Genomic DNA, 10043 nt, shown 5'->3' on the forward strand with positions numbered 1-10043 from the left:
ACACCTCCCTGCTCAAGCAGGGTCATCCCAGAGCACATGGCACAGGATTGCATCCAGACAGCTATGGAATATCTGCAGCGAGGGAGACTTCACGCCCTCTCTGGGCAACCTGTTCCAGTATGTGTTCATTTGCACAGTGAAGTTCTTCCTCAAGTTTAGGTGGAAGTTCCTCGGTGTCACTTTTTGCCCGTTGCCTGTTTTTCTGTTGGTTGGCACCACTGGGAAGAGGTCGATCATATCGTCTGGGGAATTTCCACAATTGACGGAAATTACGTAGAGCACATTCCTACATGTCAAAGTGGGATTATTTATGGGAGAGCTAAGTAATCTTCCAGAAGCTACTGTGTTGAAACACATCTCTGCAGTTTTGATTGTTTCTTTCATTGTGTTTTCTTGGGGTGTTTTCTTTAATTTTATCAAAAAAAGACAAATGCATGGGACGCCATCCAGAGGGATCTGGACAAGCTCAAGAAGTGGCCCATGGGAATCTCATGATGTTTGATAAGACCAAGTCTAAGGTGCTGCACCTGGATCAGGGCAACACCAGGTATAAATCCAGGCTGGGGATGAACAGATCCAGAGCAGCCCTGGGAGAAGGACTTGGGGGTTCTTGTGGGTGAGAGGCTGGACATGCCCCGGCCGTGTGCTCTGGGAGCCCAGAAACCCCCGTGTGCTGGGCTGCATCCAAAGCCCCGGTGGGCAGCAGGGCAGGGAGGGGATTCTGCCCCTCTGCCCCGCTCTGCTGAGACCCCACCTGCAGTGCTGCATCCAGCTCTGGGGTCCCAGCACAGGAAGGACAGGGACCTGTTGGAGCCAGCCCAGAGGAGGCACCAGGATGATCAGAGGGCTGGAGCAGCTCTGCCATGAGGAAAGGCTGAGAGAACTGGGATTGTTCAGGCTGGAAAAGAGAAGGCTCTGGGGTGACCTAATTATGGCCTTCCAGCACCTGAAGGGAGCCCACAGGAAAGATGGAGGGAGACTATTTACAAGGGCCTGGAGTGACAGGACAAGGGGAAGTGGCTTCAAACTGAACGATGGTAGGTTTAGATGAGATTAGGAAAAATTCCTTCCTGTGAGGGTGATGAGGCCCTGGCACAGGTTGTCCAGAGAAGTTGCTGCTGCTCCATCCCTGGAAGTGTTCAAGGCCAGGTTGGATGGGGTTCTGAGCAACCTGGTCCAGTGGAAGGTGTCCTTGCCATGGTTGGAACTAGAACATCTTTAAAGTCCCTTCCAACCCAGGCCATTCTATGCTTGTATGATTTTCTGAAAAAAAGAAGTCCCCCACTGTGCTAGAGTGCTATCCTTTACTGCTCTTAGACAGCAAGTTGACTTTAGATTTGCTTCTGCTGGAGGATGATGAAGCGTATTTTATGACAGCTCATTGGAATCTTCCTGAAATTGTTTCTGCCACAAGCTGAGAACTGGATCTGGGAGAGGGGCTGCATTTCCTTCTCCCATTGTCATCTGCTTTTTTGATATACATGAAAGGTAGCAAAGAAGCGGCACCTTGACTTCATTGCAGAAGAAATATTAAGACAGAAAAAGGCACATTAGCCCGGGGTGGAAGATTTAGAAACAGAAAGGAGAGACTGGACAAATGATGGTAGAGCTTTATAAAATCTATAATTATTGAAATACTTTCCCCTCCAGAATCTGATGTCTATTGAGTCTCAACAGCTCATCACCACAGTGCAGCAGCAGCTGCTGTGAAATCCAAGGGCAAAAAAGTCATGAATCTTGTTAATAAATGACATGTGGGAGACAGTATGGCTCTCAGTAACTGAGCTGCTTTTCTTGTCAAATATTGCTCTAAAATATAGAGGTCATTGCAGTAAAAGTAGTGAAGGAGAACTAATGTTTCAGGCACAAATTTCTGAAAAAAAGACAGCAAATACCAAGATGAAGGTTGTGCAATCATAGCTGCAGCCCATGGTGTGGTTTATACGTATTACACATTTGTATTTCCTCCCTTGGTTTATCAGTGATTGTAATTCTAGCTAACAGTTTACTTACATTGGAAAATCATTTTAGTAGGAAACAAATCTGGTCTTTCTATGTTTCTTTTTCCCTACTGAGTTTGCATTTTCTTAACAGGGAGGCTTTGGCAGTGATCATGTTTCAGTAATTCCCACTGCTTCACCTTCCCCCAGCTGCTTGGTCATGTTCCCACACTGTTTTCTCTCTGTATTTCTGTGTTTGTGAGGTGACACAAGGGACTGGATCGCTGATTTAAAGGAAGAGGGTTAATTCTACCTCTGGCTGATTCACTGTGGCTCACAGGGCAGCCCTACAAACACTGGGGGAAGGCAGCTGAAGGGGTAATGCATAGACGAAAATGAGTACTCTGAATCCTGTATCATAAAATCATGGCTTGAGCTTCATCAGGGTCTTCCCTCCAAATACTGAAATGTTGGAAATGAAAGCTTGTGGCAGCGTTTTATAGACATACTTAGTTCCAGTTTCCTGAGCAAAGATTTAGGAGTTCTAAAGCTAAAAGGCATTTTTACTGAAAAATACAGTGTTAAACAGGAGTCCAGGGGAAGGTGGGGTTTCTTGGGCATTATCAAAAATACTGCAGTGGAGATCCCCAGTGGAGATCACCAATAATATTGACACTGCCCAAATGAAAGTATCTGTGTAGGTTTGTATATTAAAAGAGAGTCAAGAAATGAGAAAAGTTTGTAAAAAATTTGAATGTTCAAGTCAGACTAGATGAAGTAGGTCTGCCTCCCTGACATTTTTGTCTGCCCTCTCTGCTCTCTCCCTTCTGCTGTCCCCTGGGCTTGGGGCTATTTTTCCACTTGGTAGGTCAGGTGACTGTGGCTTTTCCAGGCACTCTGGCAGATCTTCATGTTTCTCAGGCATTTCTGTCCGCAATCAATAAACACATGCATTTTCTCCAACTCTTCTGTTTTGCTTTTTTTTTGTATTGTGGTGGATTTTTCCTAATTTCTTTTACTTGTTGCTGTCCATTTTTTTTACAGATCTTTCGTTCTTATGTTCTTTAACCTTTCCTAGTTTATTTTATCTTTCACCCCTGGAAGACAAGTACAGATAGGAATGATTTGCTGTACCCCCTATCCTGTACCCACTCCTCTATTTTGTGACCTGTTATCTCTTCTTATTCTCCCAGTCCTCTTTCAACTTCATTCAGTGTGCAACCTTTACTAATGTCCTATTTAAAATCTTTATTGACTGGTCTTTGCCCCCTTACTCTGTGGCATAAAACCTAATTGAAAAGGGGTAGTTCCACATTCCCTGTCCCTGCCATTTTCTTTGTGTTGGATCTGGTGATCCCATGGCTGCTGCAAGGTGAAATGAGTCACTGAGGTGATACAAAAAGGAAGAAAACAAAATTAAAAAGAAAAATCAATGCCTTTCTTCATCAGCTCGCTGAAATATCTTTATATTCAGCTATATATATCACTGGTAGATTTGGTGTAAGGGTTTTCGGGGTGGGAATGTGACTGACCTTTGAGCAGCCTGAAATTGCATCAAACTTGATGTAAACACTAGGTTTATCTCTTGCTCCTAGTCCTTCTGTTCCTTTATCCAGTCCCTTTGCTTCATCTTCCCTCCAGGCCATGATCTCGTGATCCTCTAAAGCAATCAGCATCAGTCAGATTCCTGTCCAGTTTCCTGCGTGATTGCCCAGACCCTCAAGAGAGCAGTAGTAGTGTCAATTTAAGCCAACTGCCTGAATACCTGGGTAAAGACAGCCCAAGTCTTTCTTCTCCAGCCTTTTTCTGGTTTTCTCTTCTCCTTGTGACTGTATTTCTCCTGTCCCTTTCCTCCTGTTCTGCCATATGAAACCACACAGTTTCTCCACTGCTCCTACTGTAAAAGACCCTGTCTGTGCTGTGGCACACCACCAGACTTTCTCCCTTATCTCTTCTTTTTCTTCTCGAGCTCATTGAACTGCATGCCTTCCTTATGATCTCCTCCTGTGGAAGTTTAGTTTTGTTCATTAATCAGTGGCAGAAGATACAGGGCTATTCAGAACACTCAGTAAACTTCAGGACTTGAAGAGACACTGCAAGGGAAAATTTCAGAAGCTTTCCATAATACCACTGTTCTGATTCACAGATGTCATCTCAGCAAAGCAGTGAGAAAAGGATAGGTTACTCATTGGTTTTTGGCTTCATATTTATTGGCCTCTGAAATGAAATGCCAAGCTAGTGTGAAAAAATATTCCTTGGAAAGTCATGTCCTGTATTTTTTGAGGTTAGAAAAACAAATCTGCCACTCATCTATTGGCCACAAAATGAAAGAAGCTGAGCCAACCTAAAATTACACGTGAGTCACAGCACACAAGGGTGGAGCAATAATTTGTGTCTTCTAAACAAAGGCTTGCAGCAGGTTGCTGGCTACAGTGGATCAGAGACATGATAGATGAGTATGTGGGTATTCAAACAAGTAATGAATGAGAGACAGAGGAGGGGAGTGACTTCTATGCCTTCACACTCTGGTAAAAGACTTTCTGGTAACTAGTTTATCCTGATTTTCTATTCAGAAGAGCACAAGATTTCCTAATCCTAACAAGAACTCATTGATTAATTGTAATGATGAAATAGCACTTAATTTCTAAGTGGTGTTTATGCATTCCTTTTTCATCCATAGATTTAGATATCCTTTACAATGCCTCTTGCCCCTTTAATGATCAACAGTGCTCTTTAAAGCTCTTTACACTTCTTTTTCCAAGGTTAATGGAATGTGTTGTCCACTTCCACAGCCTTGTTTCTGGCACAGCTTCATTTTCCTTCTTGATCATCACAACAATGCACAAGTTGTGGATGTCTGCAAGTCACAGAAAGTGCTGTCCCAAGCTGAGCATGCCTTCCTCCTGCCCAAATCTCAGCCCTCCAATTCCACCTGAATCTCCCTTGACCTCTCAGTATCGTCTGACAATGCAAGTCATTCCATCATTTCCAAAATCAAGATTTCGTATTGGCTTTTGAGTTTTGTCCAGTATGACTTCTAATTCTTGGCTATTTCTCTTCAAGCAGCTGACTCTTGTTAATTAGCTTTTAATCAGGATCTGTGATACATCCCCTGAAGTCCTCATGACTGTGAGCCCTGTCTCTAGGTCTCTTATCCATGAATTTGGCATTGACTCATATCTTGCTGGGGTGATTCACAGCTCTTCTGCTCTGTTGCTGGCCTGTCTTTTCACACCCAGTTAAAATCAGTACCTTTTTGCCACCTCCTTGAGGGTAGCTACCACAGCTTATATTTGGCACAGTACTTTCAGGTCCTGTTTTTCTTCTGTCACAAACCTTTCTTTCTCCCTCTTTGTACTGTAAATGCCTCACTGCCCTTCCAGCCATTTAGGTCTTTAAATTGAATACTGCTTGCAGTCTCTGTGGAGCTATACATGAACAACGTGCCTATAGTATCTTGTTTCTTCCTACATGTCAATTAAGAGATTCAGCCTTGTTGACTGTCCCCGTGCCCCTGTCACTTCACACCTCAGCTATTACCAACTTCTCTGTGTGTCTCCTGCGACTTCCACCGTGTTCTCCGAAAGCTCATTCAGAACTGCACTGTGAGGATTATCTTCCTTGCTGACATAATGTCTATGTCTCTCTTCTGGCTTTCTGGTTCATCAGCATGAAAGGCAAGCTCATTGTCCTCTTCAAAGGTTCTGATCAATCGGCTCTGCAATGACTCAGCGTTATTGTCGCACTGAGCACAGCCCTCGCTGCCCTCTGTCAGTAACACTTGCCTTCGCTGTCTCATTAGTTGTTTCTCACACAGCTACCTCTGGCCTTTTCACAAAGTACCTCCTCCTTTGCTGGAAGTTCCTTGCAAACTTCAAAGGAATTAATCCATGCTATTATCTCACCCAAGACTTATTTCTGCATTGTTGCCCAGAGCTGAACATGTAAAATGCAGTCCTTGTACTCTGTACCCTCCATTCTCTTCACCAGTTCTACTCCTCCTGGTTTTGCAACCTACAGATTCTAGTCTTCTTTTTATTACAAATACTAATGCAGTTCTTAACAAGCCTTAAGCCACCAAACTGTGGTCTTCTGAAAATCATCTTAGGTAGTCTGCTAGTCTCATGTTGCTTGAGTAAAAGTTTTGTGAAAGTTTTGTCTAACTGGTAAATAACATTATGTGAGAAATTTTGGAAAAAGATGGAGTGCCTTAAATGTGAGGGCCACTTGACTAGCACAGAAAGCGCTGATTTTTGAGAGAATCTTTGTAATAATATTTTGTAACAACATCAACACAGAGTTATGAAACTCCATATACACCTACAGCATTATGACAGTTCTGTGGTCTTTAATGGCTTTCCACATGTTGAAATATCAACATGGAAAGGACACAGTAATATAGTTACCTGTCCAAGAGAGCAGAGAAGTGGGTATCACTACTATACAGATTAAGGAGTGGCTTCTGAAGCATATTGGTGTTCCAGGATCTTGGCAAATGCTCTATACTTTCCTAGAGAACTGGCAGCATCAGTTGTGCTATTGAAATACAGAATATGCTGTCCTCATACTACAGTCTTCTGTAGCAGCAAATGCAAAGAAAACAGCATCCTCATAGTACTGAACTCACATTTTCTTTTTAATCCTAAACTGTTCTTTAACAGGATATCAGAAGGGACTGATCCATTATGTGGTTCCTTCCCCCATTTATTTCCCAGAGTGAAAATTCAATACATAAAAAAAAAAAAGAAAAAATCAGATGTCGGTGTAAAATTGTAATGACAAACTAAAAACCTTTAGTGAAGGCTGTCAAAAATGAGTATCCCCTTCTCTTTCAATGACATTTTTTGAATTATTTCTTCTCTATCCTCTGTATATCCTCTGTATTTTGGTGATAATAATCCTCCAGGTGGTAGGATTCCTCTGTGATGGTAAGGCTTGCCTCAAGAAACTGCTTGAAGTGCGTGAATTTTTCACTGCAACACTAACTCCAGTTACTGCTGCAACACAATCATTGTCTTTGGAAACTCATTTAACCAGTGACACCGCTGCTACTTATGCCTCCTGTTGCTGTCACTGTTTATGTATTTATACACACACACACACACACGTTTAAAAGTTACTGCTTCAGTGGAAAGCGTCAGTCAGGCATCAGAGGGGATGTACTTGCAGAAGCAAGCAGCACTTTCCAGCAATATGAATTTGCACCTCTGTGGATGGTGAACTCACCATAATACTCTGGGCCACTGAGGTTCCCTGTTGCAAAGGCTTTTCCTGTGTGTTTATGTGGAGACAGTTTCACTGTAGCATGGCTGTTGGCATCCCTGTGTCCAGGTTATTAGCTTAGTCCTGCCTTCCAGCTCTGGTGGATATGTTTGGGTGTATTTGCACCAACTGTACATCCAGAAACTGCCTACATCAGCAGGAGGAAGAGGTAGTGCCATACCACAGTGTTGAAAGTGACCATTACTAATCCAGCCTAGATGCCTAAACATTGGAGAAAATGAAAAACAAGGGAGAATGTGGGCTGTCAATTTTAGAATCCCCTGGGCATGACACACTCTGCAATATTTCTAATCACACACGCAGCTGGGGACTGGCTGAGACAGGAAGGTACCTCAGGAGATTGCCTGGTTCAACCCCTGCCCAGGGCAGCTCAGCCAGAGCAGGTTGCTCAGGGCTGTGTCTGCCTGGGTTTTCAATACCTTCAAGGTTGCAGACTCCTTGGCCACTCTGGGCACCTGTGCCTGTGTCCAACCACCCTCACAGTAAACAGGTTTTCCTTATGTTTCAGTGAAATTTCCCATATTTCACTTAGTACCCGTTGCCTCTTGTCTTGTTGCTGGATACCACTATGAACAGCCTGGATCCCTCCCCTTTATTCCCCTCATCAGGTCTTTTTACACACTGAAGAGATCCCTCTGAGCCTTCTCTGCTCCAGGCTGGACACTCTCAGTTCTCTGCATCTCCCTGTAGGACAAACACCATCAATCATTGTGGCACTCACTGGCTGTCTGCAGTGACACTACACCTCTCTTGCAGTGAGAGCCCAGTGCTTCACCCAGCCCTGCAGGGTGTTTATATTCTCAGCAGGGCTGAGCAGAGGGGAAGGATTGCCTCCCTTGACCTGCTGGCAACACTCTGCTTAATTCAGCTCAGGAGGATGTTGGCCTTCTATACAGCAAGGGCACTCTGCTGGATTATGTCCCACTTCTTGCCCACCAGAGGCCTCAGCTCCTTTTCCACAAAGCTGTTTTCCAGCCAGCTGGTTCCAGCTTGTCCTGGTGCATGGGGTTATTCCTCCTGGGGTTCAGGACTTTGCACTTCTGTGTCGAAGTTTGTGGGGTTCCCACCAGCCAATTTCTCCAGCCTGTCAAGGACCATCTGAAGGGGAACACACCCCTCCCAGTTTCGTGCCAATGGCAGACTGGCTGAAGACACACTGTCCCATCATCCAGGTGGCTGTTGAAGATGTTAACCAGTCTTGGCTCTGCATCAGCCCCTGGGCTCCACCTTTAGGAATTGGTTTCCAGCTGAACTAACTGCTACTGATCACAACTCTTTGAGCCCAATTCCATCAGTTTTCAGTCCACCTCACATACTTTTATCTAGTCCATATGACACCAATTTCTCTATGAGAATGTTATCAGAGACAATGTTGAAAGCCTTGTTAAACACAAGATAAAGAACACCACTGATTGTACCTTATCCTCTGAACTAGTTATTTTTGGAAGAAGGCTTTCAGGTCATGAGGCATGATTTTCCTTTCATAAATCCTTGCTAGTCCTAGTTACCTTCTTGTCCTTCATGTGTTTGGAAATGATTTCCAGGATGACATGTCACATCTTCATCCTGGGGATCAAGGGAAAGCTGACCAGCCTCTAGTTCTTCATGTGTAGGTACAAAAATGCTGCTAGCGAGGATTTTTGTACCTACAATTCCCCCTTTTTGTTTTATAGCCAAAATCCTAAAACATCCATTGTCAAAATATTTTCCTACTATACCATAAACAAGACTTTTCAAGGTTGCAGGTGGCTTGGTTGTTTACATACTCTGCTACCTCTTCTGTGAGAGAGAAAAGTCTCTCACGGACTTAGAAAATAGCAAGAAAATCCTCGCTAGCAGCATTTTTGTACCTACACTTCATGCACCTTATAGCCCTTCTTGAAGCCAGGGGTGATGTTTGCTTTCTTCCAGTCCTCAGAAACCCCTCCTGATTGCCACAGCCTTTCAAACAGGATGGAGAGTGGCCTCACAGTGACATTGTGCAGCTCCCTCAGCAGTCATAGGTGGGTCCCATCATGTGTCAGGGCTTTGGGTATGTCCAGGTTGTTTATATGCTCTCTAAGTGGTTCTCCCCCAATGAGGGTTAAGCCCTCCTTGCTCCAGATTTTTCCACAAGGTCCCAGGTCTTATGGGCCTGGGATTTCCGCAGGCTGGTTTTAGTCTTAATCAAAGGCATCCTATACCATGGCCTTTTCCATGTCCTGTGTCACCAGATCCCTTACGCTGTTAAATAGTGAGCTCACATTTTTCCTGGTCCTCTTTTTGCTGCTGATGCACCTGTAGGAGCTCTTTTTGCCTTTCACATCCCTCACCAGACACAGCAACCCGTTGGTTGTTGGATTTCCTGACCCTAACCCTGGACATACCAGATTCCTGACTATCTTATTGATTCCATTTATCAGCCTCTGAAAAATGCAGGTGGTACCCCCTGCAGCTGCTCAACATACATGTTGTCTCTAATAAACTTAATGAGAAGCAAAGGCTGTGTTTAGTTGTGTCTTTTTACTTAGTTAAAATTAAAATGACACATCACTGTATGTGCTGGCCGAGCCTTAATCTCCGAAGAGTGCCAGTTAGTATTAGGCTCATTATTGACAGTGGCCTAGTTTCCATTGATGGAGTCATTAAAAGTTTTAGCCTGCAAAGTCAGGAAAAAGTAGTGGCTGATAGTCCTGATCTGAAATAAGGGGAAAAGAAAAAAAGCTCAAACACAACCTGTTTTGTTAATCCATCCATGTACATGAAAACAGCACAGCAGGATTGGAGAACTAATCCCATTTCAAATCAGACGCCTGCTGGTTCCATTTAATGAGCATTATG

The sequence above is a fragment of the Corvus cornix genome, chromosome 1 (assembly GCF_000738735.6).
Source record: "Corvus cornix cornix isolate S_Up_H32 chromosome 1, ASM73873v5, whole genome shotgun sequence".
Taxonomy (NCBI): domain Eukaryota; kingdom Metazoa; phylum Chordata; class Aves; order Passeriformes; family Corvidae; genus Corvus; species Corvus cornix.